The 17,964-nt window shown below is 49.9% G+C and overlaps 1 long non-coding RNA gene across 5 annotated transcripts; it reads right to left on the bottom strand.

Moving 5' to 3' along the window:
- Positions 1-3,991: 3,991 nt before the first annotated feature.
- On the bottom strand, positions 3,992-17,903 carry LOC140692961 (uncharacterized). Of its 5 annotated transcripts, none has more exons than XR_012068610.1 (8): positions 17,696-17,903; positions 12,558-12,644; positions 9,022-9,150; positions 8,545-8,678; positions 6,028-6,111; positions 5,779-5,908; positions 4,374-4,441; positions 3,992-4,261 (listed from the first exon to the last, which is right to left on the bottom strand). It is a non-coding gene; the product is annotated as an uncharacterized lncRNA (long non-coding RNA). The 5 variants fall into 5 exon arrangements; XR_012068609.1 differs by having other exon boundaries at positions 5,779-5,891; XR_012068611.1 differs by adding an exon at positions 15,881-15,963 and having other exon boundaries at positions 4,257-4,441; positions 5,779-5,891; positions 17,696-17,865.
- Between the last annotated feature and the right edge of the window lie 61 nt (positions 17,904-17,964).

Here is a 17,964-nt window from a genome sequence, read left to right as displayed (position 1 = left end):
AAGTAACATTTTAATCTTCAATATCTAGGGTGTTCATTAAAATTCAACAGTAATCTCTAATGTAATTGTTTAAAAGAGAATGAAAATACAGAAGTCAAAATGAAGAATGCAAAATAGGCCGGTCACTATTCTAAGTTCTTCATATATTTTATCACTAAATGCTCACAGTCTTTGAGGTGTATAGTACCACTTTTTGTATATGAAGAAATTGAGTTTCAAAGTGATTAAATATCCTGGTTACATGGTTAGCAAGTGAGGGAATCAATCCCAGATAGGCAGTGTCTAGACGCCTTGCCCTTAACCATGACTGCAAGATATATAACAGGCAGGAGAAAAGCAGAGCAAAGCAAATAGAAATCACAAAACAAGATGCCAGAAATAAGACATTATCACTAATCACAATGTATTTAGATGAAACAAATAATGAGTTAAAAAATTTACAGATTTCATTTACGTGAGACAAAGCATAATTGAAACTTAAAACTGGTTGAAAGCTTAGAAAAATAACAGAAAGACGTCAAAAGTTAGAGCCAGAAAAAGAGACACCTGAGAAATACTAATCAATGGAAAGGTAATCACTCAAGCCTCCCTCAGGTTCATAGGTACCTGAAACCCACCTTGGCCTGACACTTACCAGCTCTGTGCCTGAGCGAAACACTCAGTCCCCCGGAATCTTCGTTCACTCCTCTGTGAATGTAAGGAATCATCCCTCCCTGCATGTGGCCAATTTGTATTGATGCTGTGCCACGAGTACTGGCCAAGACACCTGAGGACCGTCAGTGAACAAATAAGGATCCTTGTCCCTGTAGGAGTGAGGAAGAGCAGAATATAAACTACAGTCGTGACAGTCATGTGAAATATATGGTATTCTAGAAGGTGATAGAAATAATATGATCAGGGAGAGGCAGTTTCTGGGGCAGAGACAAGGGGAAGGCAGTTTCCAATTTAAAATGAGATGGCCAGAGCTGGCCTTACTGAAGACCTTCAGAAGGGGGTGCTAGTTGCTGAGCTACCTCTAACATAGCACCGCACACTGGGTGACGGGAACCACAGAGGCTCACTGTCTCACAGCCCTGGGGGCGGGGAGTCTGCAGGCAGGGTGTCAGCAGGGCTGGTTCATCCTGAGGGCTGGGAGGGAGAGGCTGGTCCAGGCCTCTCTCCTTGGCTTGGAGACGACCGTCTTCTCTTCACATCTCATCACGTCATCTCCCATGTACACGTATCTCTGTGTCCACATTGCCCCTTTTTATCAGGACACAAGTCATACTGGATTAGGGCCCACCCTAATGACCTCTTCTTAACCAATTACATCTGCAACAACCCTATTACCAAATGGTGTCATGTTCTGTAGTCCTGGGGGTTCAGCATATGACTTTGACAGAGACCGGCCAGGGCAACAGGCCTGTGGGTGCATGTCTGATGTCCCCAAGAGCCAGCAGGGAGGCCAGTGTGGCTGGAGTGGAGTGAGCCATGGAGAAAACCGGAGATGAGCTCAGCTTGCGGAGGGGGAGGAAAGCTGTAAGGTCACCATAAGGACTCTAGCTTCTTCACTGAGTGAAATGAGAAGCCATTGCAGGATTTTGAGCAGAGAAGATCACACCCAGGGTCTCAATCACGCCTGATTTAGGTGATGAGGATGAAAATATTTAGGCTTTTGAGCTGATAATAGTTAGACTTCATGTTGGACTTTGAATTGATGTTGTAGCAAATGAGACTCTGGAGGGTGTTCGGATGAGGTGGATGCATTTTGCATGTGGGATGGACAAGAACCATTGGGGCAAAAAGAACAACTTGGTAGAATAATGGCCCCCAATATGTCCACGGTCTGATACCTAGTACCTGGGAATATGTCACTGTGCATGGCAAAAGGGACTCTGCAGGTGTGACTGTCAAGGACCTTGGGATGGCAGATCACTGTGGGAAAGCAAACGTCATCACGGAGGTCCTTAGAGGAGACAGGCAGATTGGTCAGAGACAGAGATGTGAAGTGAAAGCAGAAGTCACAGTGACACAGGGCCCTGGGCCAAGGAGTGTGAGCACCTCTGCAAGCTGGGAAAGGTAGGATGACGAATCCCTCCCAAGAGCCTCGGTGTGGAACGGAGCCTTGGCCACACGTTGGTTTTAGCCCACTGACATTGACTTCGCACTTCTGCACCCTAGAACACTGAGAAAATGGATGTGTGTTACTTTAAGCCACTGAGTCTGTGGTCCTTTGTTACAACAGCAATAGGAAAGGAACTCAGGAACCAACATGGACATGAACCACAGGCTGCCTGCTCTGCTGGCAGGAAGTTCTTTGTCTCGGATCCTGGGGGAGTGTCCTGTCTTCTGGCAGCATCCACAAACTACCTCATGCTAACTTGGCAGCTTGCAGGTGGTCAAATCTTAACCCTGCACAGTTCTTGATATTTAGTTAATAAAAAAGATGGTGTCATCATGGGTATTTTTCCATCTTTTAAATATACTTCAGTCTTCTAATTGAGAGACTGTGTAAATAGTTTTCAATCTTAATAATAAATAACTGTGGTTTTATTTTGTTACTTAAATTACGAATAATAATATTCACATTAGTAAAAGTTATTAAAATCAACATTCTTCAATGAAAATATCAAGTTTCTTTTTGCATGAACATGTATTAACTACAAGAAATGTTCCATGCTTGTTCTACGATTTAGTGTTAGAGTCTTAAAGAATAATATTTTCCTCAAAAGGTATTATGACGAGGGGATTTCTTTTGGTGGAATGGTTCCTACATAAAATTTGATGAATGGCTCAGGCCACTGGGAACCTAGAGATGATAGAAATAAGGAGGCATTATAAACACAGAACAATTTTTAAAGGAATTAAAAAACTTGATGTGTGAAAACAAAGAATCAGAGAATATTCTTGTGAAATAAAAGTATTTCTCAGCATAAGCAAGACACTGGGTGAACAAATCTAAAAGGAAAAAAAACACCCAGAGATTAGCAGCGAGTCATGCATGCAGTGGAACTGATCAAAACCAAGTTGTTTCCAAACCAGTGTACAGGCTTGACGCCTTCATAAATCAAGTCTGTGTGGCACCAGGCCACCTCAAATACATGTTGATGAGATATTTATAAGCTCTTCAACATCCCAGCTCAAAGCCCACACAGGAGTCACACGACTATCACCTACACGTCTGCAAAACACACATCATAGTGAATAGCACTTTTCTTGCTAAGTAGTCGGTGGCAGGGCACTGTGAGCAGATAGAGATACAGGGACACAGGGACACAGAGGCATCTCCCCTCACTCAGCTGAGAACTTCCCGTGCATTCCTGGGCACAAGATTGTCATAATGTACACCATGCATTGATCTTCCTCCTAGGAAAGAAACGACAGTGTTGTCCTCAGGTTTGAGCAAGGGTGGCCGGGGGATCTCAGAAGAGCTGTTTCAGCACAACCAATAGAAATGATGGCCACCGTGACCACGAGAGACGTCCCCTGCCATCTCGGTAGGTACTTCGGTTCCTGACAAAAGCTGGGCTCAATAAAGGGTTGAGTAGGAGGCACAGACCTGAGGGATGCCCCAGCAATAGGCAGGAGGTAGGGCCTGGTTTATACTGCTCTGGGTGTATCCCAGCCTCATCCGAATATGAAATCAGAAATTTGCAAAACAGCAGAGCTGGGATGGATCACCTACTCCAGACTCCTCACCTTACAGTTAAAAGGGTGGCAGCCCTGACAGGCAAAGCAACGTGCTAAAGGCAGAGCGTGGAAGTGGCAGCACCAGATGAAACACACCGTTCCAACCCCCGTTCAAGGCCGCTAACACTGAGTATGGGGCCAAGATTTCCAACTAGGAGAATGAGAAAGTGTAAATACTTTGTTCCCCCCAAAACCCCAAATGTTTTTAAAGGCACAAAAACTCACCTTAAATAGCTCTCTTCTGAAGGGGCACTCTTCTGTCTCCATCTTTCTGTCTGTCTCCATTTCTCTCTCTCAGACACAAACACATACAATTTTGTGAATGGGGAATTCCTGCCATACAAAGACAGACTTCACATCTTCAGAAAGACACTTGACAAAGCACATTTCTCAATTCAAGTCTTTGTGTGAGGTCTGAGAAACTGGCTTATCTTCTAGAACAATTGGTGGTTCCAAAATCAGGAGATCATCTTCCCCAAAGGAAGAGTTCTGCTCCGTGTTGATTTAGTTGGGGATGTCACATTTCATGAGCCTGTTCGGCTCCTCCTCTGGCCGCCTGCTGCATCTGATGGATTCCTGGAGCCGAAAATCACTGTCAAGGGCAAAGTTTGAGATGCCAGCTTTGGCCTTGTCCAAGTGGTCCACTTCATTGACGTAGCAGTGAAAGAGGGACCGAGATTCATCACTGCGCTGCCAGAGAATACCTTGGGCACCACTGGTCTTCCAAAGTCTGACACAAAGCTTTTCAGTCTGAATCTCTTCTCGGGAGACTCTGCATTGTTATAAAGAAAACCAAAATAAAATATCGCTCACACTCTAGCTCGGTGACCTGAAGAATCATAGTTTTTGCCATCTACTGAGTGCAAGTCCCTGCACATAGCACGCTTACAAGCACTGGAAGTGAGAGACATCATTTCTGAACACATAAATTTAAACCCAAGGCAAAGTCTCAAGTGAGGGCCCTTGGACCATCCTGAAAAGACATCGTTCCCTGAGAATCCTCAATATTGCTGTATCACACAACACTCTTTCTCAATGCGACACTCAGAACATCTTCATCAGAATTAGTTAAAGTACTTCTTAAAATGCAGAATTCTGGGGTACACTCAGCGTCTTCAGTGGTAGGGACAGGTAGTCTGTATTTTCAGAGTCGCCAAGATAACTAAAAACGCTCAGGTTTAACATCGTCATCTACATCGGGTCACCTGAGCATCGACAATGCTGTCTCACGTGGTGAGGGGGTTGCCATGTGTGTCAGGGTGCTGTCTTACCCACGAGACTCCCGCAGGGTGCCCGACTGACAGATACAATCAGTGATAGGAGAGGGGACAAAACTCAGCTTTCTGATACCTTGTTTCACTTACTGTGGGACGAATGATCAATTCAAGGGTAATAAATCAGTGAATGAGTGAATAACATGACTCTCGTTAGTCCCACGAGTGCCTGGAAGAGCAAGCCTGGGCACACTGAGAATCATAACAGCCCATCTACTTAATTGCCATCCTTCCAAGATTTGTGTAAAGGTTACTTCCACCCAGGCAGTGACTCCTGAAGGGCAAGAATCATGTCTGAACACACTCTCAAATCCAGAACAGAACCTGACAACAATTAGGCTCTGGAGTCTGTGTTTAGCGAGTGTGGAATCTCAGTGATTCCAGCTCATACACCTTGCCTTCCCATTCCACCCCTCACGATATGGCCCTTATGACCAGTTCTCCCGGGGCTGGGGCCACGGAACCCATTTACAGGACTGGAAGAATCTGATCATATAAACCATCCCCCAGAATATCATCAAGAGTCACCTGCATTTCAGGGATCAGTAATCCCAGAAGCTTTGCAGGTCAGGCAGCTGAGGGATTTTTATATCAGCTCTGTCTTATACTGTGACTGCCTGGGTGATATCAGACAAGGAATTCTCAAAAGCCTGAGCTTTTCCTTTCAGGAATAATCTACTTAAAACTCTCATTGACCATTTAACAAATGTGATGTGAAGGTCAACGATTTACACAGGAGTATAAAATTCACTAGGTCGTGGATTTAGAATCAGAGAAAAATCATTTGAGAAAGATTGACAGAATGTAGCTTTAATGCATATTTAAGTATTCTTACCTTTCAGTAAATCATCTTCTTCCCCTACTTATCACTTCACCCAAGTTTAAAAGATGTTTCAGAACAGGGATGAGTGTGCCAGCAATCTGTGACCCATTAACCTAAAATGTCACCTAGGAAAAACAGGGGACTAACACATTTTTAAAAAGTATGGTGAGGACAGCGGGACCATCCCCCAACTCCACACTAAGAAGCTCTGGGTAATAGCTTTCCTGCCTGCCTTGGGCATCAGCTGATGTGAAAACCCACCTAGAAACCACACTGTCCAGCAGCTCTTCCGTAACACAGGCTACACTTTCCCAGGATTAAGAATTGAGTCAAGGAACTCCTTCCCTGAAGAATAAAGACAAAGGAGAACAAGAGAGTTCTTCCCCTCCCCAGGGGAGAGCCCAGACCTTGGGCTGCATGCACTGCGCCCACCTCCCAGGAGAAGGATAACCTGGAGAAGGACGTCCTGCGAAACTAGGGCAGCAAAGGTAGAGATGGGAACAAATAGACCAGCTGGCCTGGGACAGCCCCCTATGTCGCTGCCTTGGATGTTGCCTCCGCCCCCTCAGCACAACCTGCCCACCTCCGGTGGCTAAGCTGTCAGGAAAACTGTGCTTTGAGACCTGGGGCAACAGAGGCTGCCCCCAGGCCAAGCTGCTGGGGAGATGGGAGCTAAACTACTAGCTCCCAAGTGACAGTCTCCATAACCTCGCATTCACCCCGCTACCCCCGCAAATTAACGCACCCGCGGGACATTATGACCCTGAGAAGGGTGACCTGAGAACGAGAGGCAGCAGAGGCCGCCCCCACGTCAGGCCTCCAGAGAGATGGGAGCTTATCCTCCAGCTCGCAATAGGCTGAACCCCTCTCCTCTCCACCCCCTGATCTCACCGCGCCCACCTCCCAGGAGCAATCTGACCTGGTGTGGTGTGTCAGGCGAATCTTGGGCGGGAGAGGCCGTCCCCAGGCCAGGTCAGTCAGGGGAAAGGAGAAGAAGTGGCCCCATTAGGCGGGGCAGCAGGGCGGGGCAGCAGGCCGTGGCAGCTGCCCCTGCCCCTCGACCTCATCGCTTCCGCCTCCCAGAAGCAAGCTTACCTGGAGACGGGCATCTGGCTTCTTGGGCAGCAGAGGACGCCCCCAGGATTGTCCACGGGGAAGAGGGGAGCAAATTGACAAGCTCCGCGCTGAGGGTCCTCTACCCTCGCCGTCTCCACCCTCGCAACTTAAAGTCACCGCCCAGGGGGCCCCTCCCCAGCAGGCTGAATGGGACAGGTGTGTCTGCAGATCTGGGGCAGGAGAGGCCACTCCCACACCAAGCCATCGGGGAGATGGGAGCTAATCCACCAACTCCCCAAGGCATCCCCATCCCCCGCATCAGCCACCGCTCCTGAACCCTGACCTCACTGTGGCCTCCTCTAGGGAGCAGGCTATCCTAGAGATGGACGTCCGGCGAACTTGGGGCAATAGGGATCGCCCCCAGGGCAAACCATGAGGGGAAATGGGAGCAAATGGACCGGCTTCATGGGAAAACCCGCCGCTGATGCCAACACCCCCAACGTACCACGCTCGCCTCCCAGGGTCAGGTTGACTAGGATACACGTGTTCCGTAACCCAGGGCAACAGTGACCGCCCCCAGGACAAGCCGCGGGGATGATGGGAGCAAATGGGCCCGCTTCCCCGCTGTAAGCCCCAGACCCCAGCCACTCCTGCACACTGACTACCCTGCCTCTCGCCCCCAGTTGGCTAAGTGGGACAGGGGTGTCCCGGAACTTGGGGCAGCAGAGGCCGCCTGCAGGCAACACGGTGCAGACATGGAGCTAATCCACAAGCTACTGCGGGGCAGCCTTCCTATCTCCGCAGCCACAAACTTACCAGCTCCCTGACCGCACCGCACCCATCTCCCAGGAGCAAGCTCACCTGGAATCGGACCTCAGGCAAATCTCCGGCGGCAGAGGTCGCCCACAGGCCAGGCCGCGGGGGAGAGAAGAAATGGAGCAGCTCCCTGGAACGGCCCCCATCCCCCTGGCGCCGCTGCCCCCGCCTCCCAGGACCTAGCTCACCTGGAGACCGGCGTCCCGCCTCTAGGGCAGCGGAGGCCGCTCCCAGGCTCCCCCGCGGGGGAGAGCGGAGCGAATTGACCTGCTACCCCGTGGCAGCACCCCTCCCCACGTGGGCCCCGCCCCTTAATGTCACCTTCCACTCTCCCCACTCAGCAAGCTGAGTGGGACAGGTGTGTCCGGCGACCTGGGGCAGCAGACGCCGCTCCCAGGCCCGGCAGCCAGGAAAAGGCAGCTAGCTATTCCACCAGTTCGTCAGGTGCATCCCCGCCTCGCTCCTCTGCCGCTGCCGCCGCCCCCGGACCTAACCGCCCCACCCCCCAGGCCAGGCTGCACGGAGGAGAAGAAATTGACCGGCTTCCCCGTGCAGCCTCCCACCCTCCGCCGCCGCCGCCGCCGCCGCCCCAAACCATTGCACTAGCCTCCCGGGGTCAGGCTGACTGCGAGGATGTGCACTTGCCTTCTGATCCTGGCCACGTGCCTGAGCACCTACCTGCACCCCTACACTCCCTGTACCTCTGAACCCCTGCCACTCTCTGCACATCTGCACTGCCTGCACCCCCAAAACCCCTGAACTGCCTGCACCCTCCACAGCCCCTGCACCCCTGCCACCACTTACACCTTTGCACTGCGTACACTCCTGCACCCCTGCATGTCCCACACACCACCTCTTGGACCTGTGGCAGAGTCTCTGCTGTTAGACCAATGCAAAGGGACTCACATCTTTGCCAGTATATGATGCATCAGTGGACGTCTGTGGTTGGCTGCAGGAAGGTACATGTTCCCGGTCACTAGCCTGGGCCACTAGGGTGATCTCTGTGAGGTCACCCAGGACGGGCTCAGAGATGCTGTTCTCTGGGAAGAGAGGAGTTGAAACCGGTCTTGAGGGCAGAGCTGTGCTCACCAGGCCGTCCACACTTCATGTTTTACACAGGGCTTCGGAGAAGTGAAATGGATCCGGCCAAGTAAGACCGGCCTGCTGTGCGCCCACCTCTGTCCTGGGCTCTGAGGCAGACCGACTGGCTCCCACAGTCAGGACCCAGTTTGGGCACCTGAAAGGTCCCTTAGAGGCATCCTATCACTTCTCAGGAAGAAGTCTGGCTGCTTCCACCCCATGGCCCTCCCTCCAACTCTGCTGGCCCCAGGAAGGTTCCTTATTTGGGGAAGAAGGTAGCCCACCCCCTACCCCACCCCTCACCTTTCTCTAACCCAGGCTGGTGCTCTCTCTGCCCTTCAGAGTCTGGAAAGCCATCCCTCTTCAGTTATGTCCCTTCTGAGATGGACTTGCTTCCACTCCATTCTAGGCGAGGATGCACCATGGAATGCACTGGGTAAGAGAACAAAAATAAACAGTTTCTTCTGTGAGGTTTTCTGTTTATCTACTGGGGCTTGGCTGTGTGTAGTTTGCTACAGCTATTCGTGCGAGAGGCTAAAGCCGCCTGTGTGTCCTTGTTTTCATCTCCCCGCTGTCTTTGGGTTTTCCTTAGACACTCCTGAGACATTTACTTCTTTTAATTTTATTCCTGTCATTGCACAGGGGCCCTACTGATATGGAGGTAAGGTGTTGTGGGAGTGGGACAAATTAGGGCATCTGTAGTCCTGTGATTTATTCTCATTGAGCCTGTGCCCTGAGCTGTGACCTCCACAAGTGTGTCTCTTCCCCCCCACCCCAATTTGGGTGACACAGAAGGTTTTTCCCTTCCCCTAGGTAGGTTAGGCTCTGGTAAAATAATTTCTCACTAAAAATTAAAAAAAAAAAACAAAGCAAAACACAACCCCCCACAATGGAAGAGAATGTTCTGGGTGTATTTCAATAGAGCTATTTTTTCCTTTCCTGGCAGGAAGCATGAAGAGTTTTCCTATGATCTTCACTCTGAGAACAGGGTACGGTCCTGGAGGTAAAATGTATGAAAAAGAGTAGGGGGCCCCTCTGACTGGCCCCCTGGAGTTTTCACACTCAGACTTCCCCACGCTGAGCCTCCAGCTGGCCTCAGGGACCTGTTAAATCTGCCTGACTCCTGGGTTCTTACAAAAGCGTGTCCTTCCCTGGGAGCTGTGACTCTCCAAGCCTGCCCGGCTGCCTCTCTGTGTTGGGAGCAGCTTTCCCCCTGTTTTCTTGTGGATCTAAGAAGAGCAGTTGGTTTTCAGCTCCCTCAGCTCTGGTAATGTTTTCAGTACAGAAGGAGCAACTTCTGAGCTCCTCACAAGCTGGACCAGAGGCTGGAAGCCTCCCCTCCTCTGCCTCCATGCAGAAAGTCAGTGGCTGTGTTTCTAGCCGAGTTTCTGAAGATTTGGATTTAAACACACACATCCCAGCCCCCACAGGAGCACACAGTCCCATAAATCCCTACAACTTCCACTGGTAACTACGGAACTGATGAGGACACGGGTTTCGGGGCTGCAGAGGCCTGACTGCACGACTTGCTCCGTGGACTATTTATGTGGTTGTTCTGGGCCTTGTCTGAAGTGGCTTGCTTACCACACCTGGTACATGGGAAATATAAAATAAGTACTAGTACCTCCACTTTTTCTCCCTCTTGGGCCTTCCAACCTAAAAAGTAATAAGTGAACTCAGACGGCCTAGTCACCACAATGAAGTCTGACCAGCCTGGCTCTCCTGAGTGATGGGCACTGACTTGCATGTTAACTCGGAATAGTAGGGGACCCGCTTTCCTCTAACTGGGCACCTCCCCACACTGGGCATGCCCTCAGCTGAGACGGGGCCAACTCCCCATTGAGGTGTGTGCTGGTGGCTTCAGTGTGACCTGGCCCTGCCAGGACAAGAACCTGCAGTGAGGTAGAGGGTCAGGAGGAGGGGGGGGGTCCCTGCTGGGGCAGCAGGGGGCCCGGTAGCACCCTGCCCAGCCTGGTGCCTGTGGCTCCCCAACATCTCTTACGGCCCCCGGGTCGGCTCTGGTCCAGGCCACTCCATGCACCCTCCCAGTATCTTTTCATTAAGTCCCTTTTTTGCTTTTATCAGCCAGAGGTGGCTTCTGTTGCTTGTTCAGTGAAATAGTGCATCAGGAAACCAGATTATTTCTAAGATCAGTAAAATACCAACTTCGGTCAGCTCGCTGGGCAGACCGTGCAGCACAAATTCCCGCACAGGGCTGTGCAAATGCCTTACGTGAAGGGTCCTCATCATCTGTCTTCAGAGATACAGAAGCTTGTGGTTCAGGTAAAACCTCAGGGAGGGATTGAGGAATCCAAAGCTGGTTGGTTTCAAAGACTAACCTGGTCGGACCAGACCTCTGAGCTGTAGTCAGAAGCCTGGCTCAACGTCACGTGGACTCAGAGCCCTAAGTGTACGGTGGGGCCGGTTTTGTTCCCTTTACAGGCTCTCGTTGGGGAGTCACTGTATCCCCTTACACTCAGCAGGGAGTCCAGCCCTCTTAGCCCCATGGATCCCTGAGTGTTCCATGACACAAATCCCGAGAGTGTTTAATTTTCATCTTTGTTTAGGAGGATGAAGGTGGGGCAAGAGGAGACATAAATTCACACTTAGTGATACCAAGTCACAGCCAGTACCTCCTCCTCGGAGAGCTATGTGCTCCCACAGTGGTGGCTGGGGGCTGGGCAGAACCCCTCCACTGGTCACAGAGGGACTCACTCCTCTGGCTGCAACTGATTGTTTGGACAACCAATCCAGAGGGGACAGAGCATCTTTCCCGGGAATTTGGAACTGACACACAGAAATTAATTTCACTCATCTGGGGATTGGGAGGAGGGTGGGAATCAAATGAAACCAGAGCAGGAGAGAAAATTACAAGTGAATGAGAGAGAGACAGAGAGACTGAGCTTGTGAGAGCAAATAGTGGCAAGGAAGGTTAACAATCAGGGGACAGAGGAATTCCAGCTCCTGGCTTTCTAGTGTGTCCCAGCCCATCAACGAACCTTCGGGATGGTTAACATCATTCCAGTTATGCAGATTAGGAAACAGGCTGAAAGATACGGGGGTTGGCTTCGGGTGCACAGTTAATGTAAGTGACACTGGACCCCTCACTTCCCACTGCCTGAAGGCACCATGATCCTCACAGGGACCCTGCTTTGCTGACAATCCAGCACCCTGATCAAAGGGACCCTGCGGGAGTGGGAACCTCTCTGAGTGTGGAGAGTTCCCTGCACCGAGATGCCATGCATCAGCCGGCTCCCGCTCACCCCAAGTTAACGTCTCCCCAGCTGTGCAGTCTCCCGACCTGCTTCCCTCCCTGCCAGGCACCCCGTTCTTACCACCGAGTGTACTGCAGGAGTTCAGGCACAGGGATGCCCAAAGCAACACGAGCCCAACGGCTGTACAAACAGCAGACTCCCATCCCCACCTGGGCTTCATGGGGATAATATGTGTCCTCACCTTTCATGTATCTAAGGTAATCTGTTTCTTCAGCTGGAGGCTATAGAGAAAAATAAAAGGTCCAAAACATCGTTCAGTGAGGAATTCCTCCAAGGACCTGACTCCAGAGTCTACAACCAGTTGTGCTGGCCGCTCATACCCCCGTACTTTGGGTGAGGTGGATTATTGATCAACACAATCGTTGGTGGCCCAGCTCCTGGTCTTGGCTGCCCAGAGGGGGCTGGGGGAATGGGTAAGTCCAGGGCACTCAGGAAGAGCACAGAGGACCTGGCCTCTCCCCTTCGCACTTTTAAACCCCCAAATCTCAAGGCATCGAACAGAGTGCAGCCACAACAATAATGAGATGCTCCCATCTCTTCACTCACTCCTGTCGGTTCACTTACGTGCTGAGCATCCACTGGGTCACAGGACATGACACACAGGATGACCGATGGGACAGGCTTGGTACTTCCCCCTGGATCCTGTTCAATCTGATGGAAGAATGATCACTCATAAATGGTTTCTCAAAAGGGTATATAGACAGAAGACAATCTGCAGAGTGAATCAAATTTTAAAATATAAATGACGATCCCCCAGTCTCCCCGCCTAATGTTAGCAGCATAAAGATAATAGATATTGCCTTTGATCACCAAGGAAGTGGTCACCCCCCTCAGGAGGAAAGGAGAGTTATTCTTTCAGCAGGACACACAAGTGCTCCATCAGATTGGACCAGGACCTCTACATTCATTCAGCAAATCTGTATAAGCTCCTACGACATATGGGAATCTAGTAACTAGACCCGATCCCAAGGCTCTTGGGCTTTATTAGTCAAGAAAATAGACACGACTCCCCATCACTGGGGGCTCAGAGTTTTAGCAGAGGAAACAGGCAGCATGTTGGGGGTAGCAAGAGCTCGGGGAAAAATAAGAGTGGTATGAGCAAACTCAGGTGATGGTGGTGGGGTGCGAGGCAGGCAGGAGGGAATAAGGCATTCCTGGCAGATCTCACAGAGTAATGAACTTGAAGCAGCATAGATCCGGAGGAATAAGGAAGAGCTGGAGCCAGAGGCCCCCAGAATGACGGGAAGAGTGTGCACGGAGAGGCAGAACACGCCGGGTCCTCGAAGACTTTGGGACGACTTTGGCTCCTAATGAAATGGTGACCCTTTTGGTGAGTTTTGATGGGATGGGTGATGTCCAATTTATGCTTTTGTTTTGGTTTTTTGTGGGTGGAGGGTAATTTATTTATTTTAGTGAAGGTGCTGTGGTTTGAACCCAGGATCTCATGCATGCTAAGCATGTGCTCTATCACTGAGCTACACCCACCCCCTCAATGTATGCTTTTATAGGCTCCCTCTGACTCTGTGTGGATGAGATTGTAGAAAAGCAAAGATGGAAGAAGAAGGCTATTTGGTGTCCAGGAAGAGGCTGAAGGTGGCTCCTAGGAGGGTGGGGAACAGGGAGTAGGTGGTTAATGAAGACAGAGTAGCCAGAATTTTCTAACAAGCTGGATTTGCTGTGTGTGTGTGTATGGGTGTGTGTGTGTGTAAGAGAAAGAGAGAGAAAGAACATGGTTCCAACATCTGGACCTGGAAAATGGGATGGATGTCCTCTCCATCCACAGGGGATGGGACAAGATGGGGCTGAGCAGGTGGAAAGGGGCTGGAATCAGCTCAGTTCTTCAATGTCATGGTTAAGAAGTCTATTAGATATTGCCACAGAAATGCCTAATAGGTAGAGGAGTCTGGGGTTTTTTTTTCTTTCTTTTTAACATTAAAATATATAATTTGAATGTATTAATTTTATTATGTGAATGAAATTGTAATTTTATTTCATTCCAAGTTATATGTTATAATATCCAAATGGAAAATATATCAGAAAAGGGGAGAAATGAGGGCTTTCACAGAAACTGACTGTCCATAACGTAGGTAAAATTTCAATAATACCAGTCTTCAGTGCAAAAACCTCATCTTGGTGTTACATAAAATTAAATGAAAAAGGACTATGTTGATGTATCATTATTTCATGTTACATAATAGCCCCAAACAAACACACTGTTTAACTGTGAGGCTTGTAGAAATACTATTCACTTTATTGTCATAAATACAGAAATGCAAAAATTTTCTATGGTCGAATTAGCATCTTAGTGGAAATAATAGAGATCTGAGCATTTTACATGATATTTATGGACTGATTTAAAATTTGGAAAAGTAATTTACATAGTAGAACATACATATGAATGTGAAAGCAAGATGAATGAAAGAAAAATAATATGAGTATCAGGGAGAGAGTTCCAAATGGAAAGGGCCAATCAGGGAGTTTTGAACAAATCGAGAAATTGATGGCATGTCAATTTCCAAATCTAGTTGCTTCCACCAAAAGTATAGCAGAGAGATAGTGGAGAGACCCAGGACCCAACTCCTGGGCACATTCGTAGTAAATGTTTGGAAAAAAGTGGAGACGTTGGCAAAAGACCAGCCAGTGGATTGAAAGCAGAGTGATGGGCTGGAGGCTAAGTAAAGCAGGAACACGGGGAAGGAAGGATGGAAGAGCTGGGTCAAATGCTGCCAAAGGGCCACGCATGATGAAGACTAAAAACTGACCACTATATTTAGCAACGTGGGGTCACTGATGGCCTTGACAGAACAGTTTCCATACAGCAAGGGATCAGGGGAAAAGCCAGAGTGGGTGCAAAAGGGGATGGCTCAACTGAATATGCAGACAGTGAGTTTAAACTACTCATAAAAGATTTGCTGCAAAGACATAGGCTTGCAATTGGTGGGGCGAATTAGAGTCAAGGAGTGATGTTTGTTCCTTTTAAGAGGATGGACTTTTATATACTGATAGGAGACAACTAGCAGGAGAAAAAAATAGATCAGGTAGTGACAGAGAGGATGGATGTGGGAGTGACAGCCCAGAGAAGATTGGATGGATGGCCCCCCTGGCGACTTTTGAATGCTCTGGCTTTCGATGTCACCTGTAATAAGAGGTGGGGCAGCGAGAGTGAGGTTACAGACATCAGAAGGCGAGCGGATGTGCTGGGAGTTGCTGGTGAAATTTCTCTTCTGTTGGCTTCAGTTTGCTTGGTCAAAGAAGAAAAGTAAACTTACCAGCTGAGGAAAGAGGAGGAAGTTACTGGAGTCATGAGCAGAAGATACGAAAGAGCCTTCAGGGACAATGGGACAGTGAAAAGAGCAAGGGGAGACGAGGGGAGTGTGCTCTCAGAAAGTTACATTTTATCTTTGAGGTCCCCAAGTGTTGGAGGTGTGATTGCCCTTCCTGCTGTTTATGAAATAAAAATTGAGTATGGTTCAGGGAAAATACAATATCATTCTAAGTGGCTGCCTGTTTCTCAGGAATGGTCATCTTAAACTGCAAACATTACCAAAATGTTGAAAAGAAGAACTTGTGTACCCAATGACCCACTATTTTCTATAAATTTGGCTGCTATTTAGTTCCCCTATCAATCCTACAGAACCGATACTGCCTAGGATGGAGATACATCGATGCTTATATGGAAATGAAATCTGTATCTTTTTCCTAAACTCCATGGCTTCCTTAACATCCCATTCCCCTTGGAATTTAGGGGTGTCCGGTATAAGAAATGAGAAACAGTTTGAGAAAATCCCGGCTCAGAATTACACAGCACAACCTCAGCTCAGAAGTGTACAGCCGTCAAAATGTTTAGAAACAAAACTCCGCAACTACTCTTAAAGGATTTTGCAAACCTGGGCCTGCCTAGATGTTTCCAAACTAGAAAGATACTCCAATCACTTGACCGGTACGGGAACCAGAGGCTGGTCAGCCTTTTCTGTAAAAGTCAGAGAGTAAATATTTTCAGTTTTGCAGATTATTTTGTTGTAACCATGCAGGTCTGCAATAAGAAAGCAAAGAGCACTGGGAGACAGGAAACAAATGGGCATGCCCACACCCTCCCTTCCACTCAGGGCAGCTTCTCTGTGGTGGGGAGCTTTGCCACAATCACTTGTTTCTTTGTTTCCATTGGTTTCTTTGTTTCCACCTTACTGCTCAAGCTCAGAAATTCAAGTGAGCCTGGTCCTTCAGCATCCATGCAGAGAGAAGACTGAGCAGGGATGGGGACCCCATCTGACAGAGAAGAGAGAAGGCTTGTCACCATGACATGAGACAATCGCACCTTCCGGGGTGATAGGGAACAAAGATAAGGGAGGGGCACAGCAGTGGGACCCCTGGGTCACCTGCCAGGCTTGCTCTCCCTCCACGGCCACCCTGGGGGCCTGGGTGGTGTTGGAACTCAGCTACAGTGATTAGGCTGAGGAGACTCAGGGTAAAGGACCCTCCGTCTCCACACCGAGTTCCAAGCGCAGCCCCTCTAAATTTACCCTCTGAGTTTCTGGAACTCAGCTGGAAGAATACATGATCAGGCCAGACCCAGAGCCCAAGCCACACACGACAGGGGTCACGTGAGTTTGTAACCCCGTGCTCAGTGGTCGGGGTCTCCTTGCATATCTGCAGAAATCCCTGTTCTGCCTCATTCCTGGGAGAAACCCCACATCTCCTCCTACTCTGTCTGTTCTTCTCTTGAGGGTATTGTCCTGGAGGGGTGCAGAGTCCTTGAACCTGGCCCTCCAAACGTACATAAGCAGCCTGTTCAATAAAACAAATTATACACTTTTTCACCTTGGCCAGCTTTTTGATTCCAGAAAGGCTGTGGGAATTTTTCTCACTGTCTCCTGAGCCCCCACCACTTGGTGGTCCTCTACTCATGGAAACACGATTTCTCACAACTGCACCCTGCCTCCCAGCTTGTCAGAGGGGAGTGACCCACAAAGACACAGGTGTTTGTGAGGATCTTGTCCCCAAGCAGAAAACCTACTCCTGGAGCCACGGACAGGGATCTGGCCTCCTGAGCTGCTCAGCTCTAATTGAAAGCCTAAACTGGGGACCCCGAACATTGCTGAATGACTTTCTGAGTCACCTTGGCTGGAGAGGCCTGATTTTTCGTTCTAGGAATGGATGTAGCGCAACCTCCATTTTCAGGGCTGACATTCATGATGGATCTAGTTCCCCCAACGGCACCCCAGGAAGGAGAGGCCCTTCCATCCCACTAGTTAGAAACCCATCCCAGGGGAGTTCTGAAGCACCTCATCGCAGTCAGTTCCAGCATCCCTGCTGAGTGGCCCCTGCCCCTGCCCCTGAATGAGCCCCTTCCCTGGGCAATCCCTTCCCCGACATGACCACACCCCAGGTGGTGCTGGGGAAGGCAGGGAGTGCAGTGAGGGGCGGGGGGAGAAGAGCACTTTGCTATGGAATGAGGGTTCTTGGGGGACCATAGAGCAAGGCACACACCACCCCCAACCTATACCCCAAACAGCCCCGCCAACACAGGGGCTGCTCTGCTCCCTCTCACCATGGCTCTCCTTTGAGACTGCACACAACCCGGCATCTGGCACCCCAGCCCTACCTCCCATCTTATGACAGATCCCTTCTTCTTGGAAACTGCCTAGCAGCGCGTATTCAAGGCCGGCAGCGGGCCTGGCGGATCTGCATTTCAGGTGCCCTACCTGGCCAGCCGTGCGTGCCTGGGCTCAGCCCTCTCTCTCGCCCACCGGTAGCCTGGGTCCACGTCCAGTGCAATCGGAGGCCGCGGAGCCCCGGCTGATCTCCACACAGGGACATGTGAGGGTGCCCCCGCCCCGCTGCCTCGCTGCCCCGCTGCCTAGCTGCCCCTCTGCCCCGCCCACTGGTGGTAGCACCGCCCCAGCCTCCGGGCAGCGACACCTGCAGGTCACGACTTCCGCACAGCCACGCCCTCCACGGCCCCGCCCAGCTA

This window comes from Vicugna pacos, unplaced genomic scaffold (genome assembly GCF_048564905.1).
Source record: "Vicugna pacos unplaced genomic scaffold, VicPac4 scaffold_19, whole genome shotgun sequence".
In the NCBI taxonomy this organism is placed as follows: Eukaryota; Metazoa; Chordata; class Mammalia; order Artiodactyla; family Camelidae; genus Vicugna; species Vicugna pacos.
The sequence above is the reverse complement of the archived record's forward strand: the minus strand, read 5'-3'. Positions and strand labels throughout refer to the sequence as shown.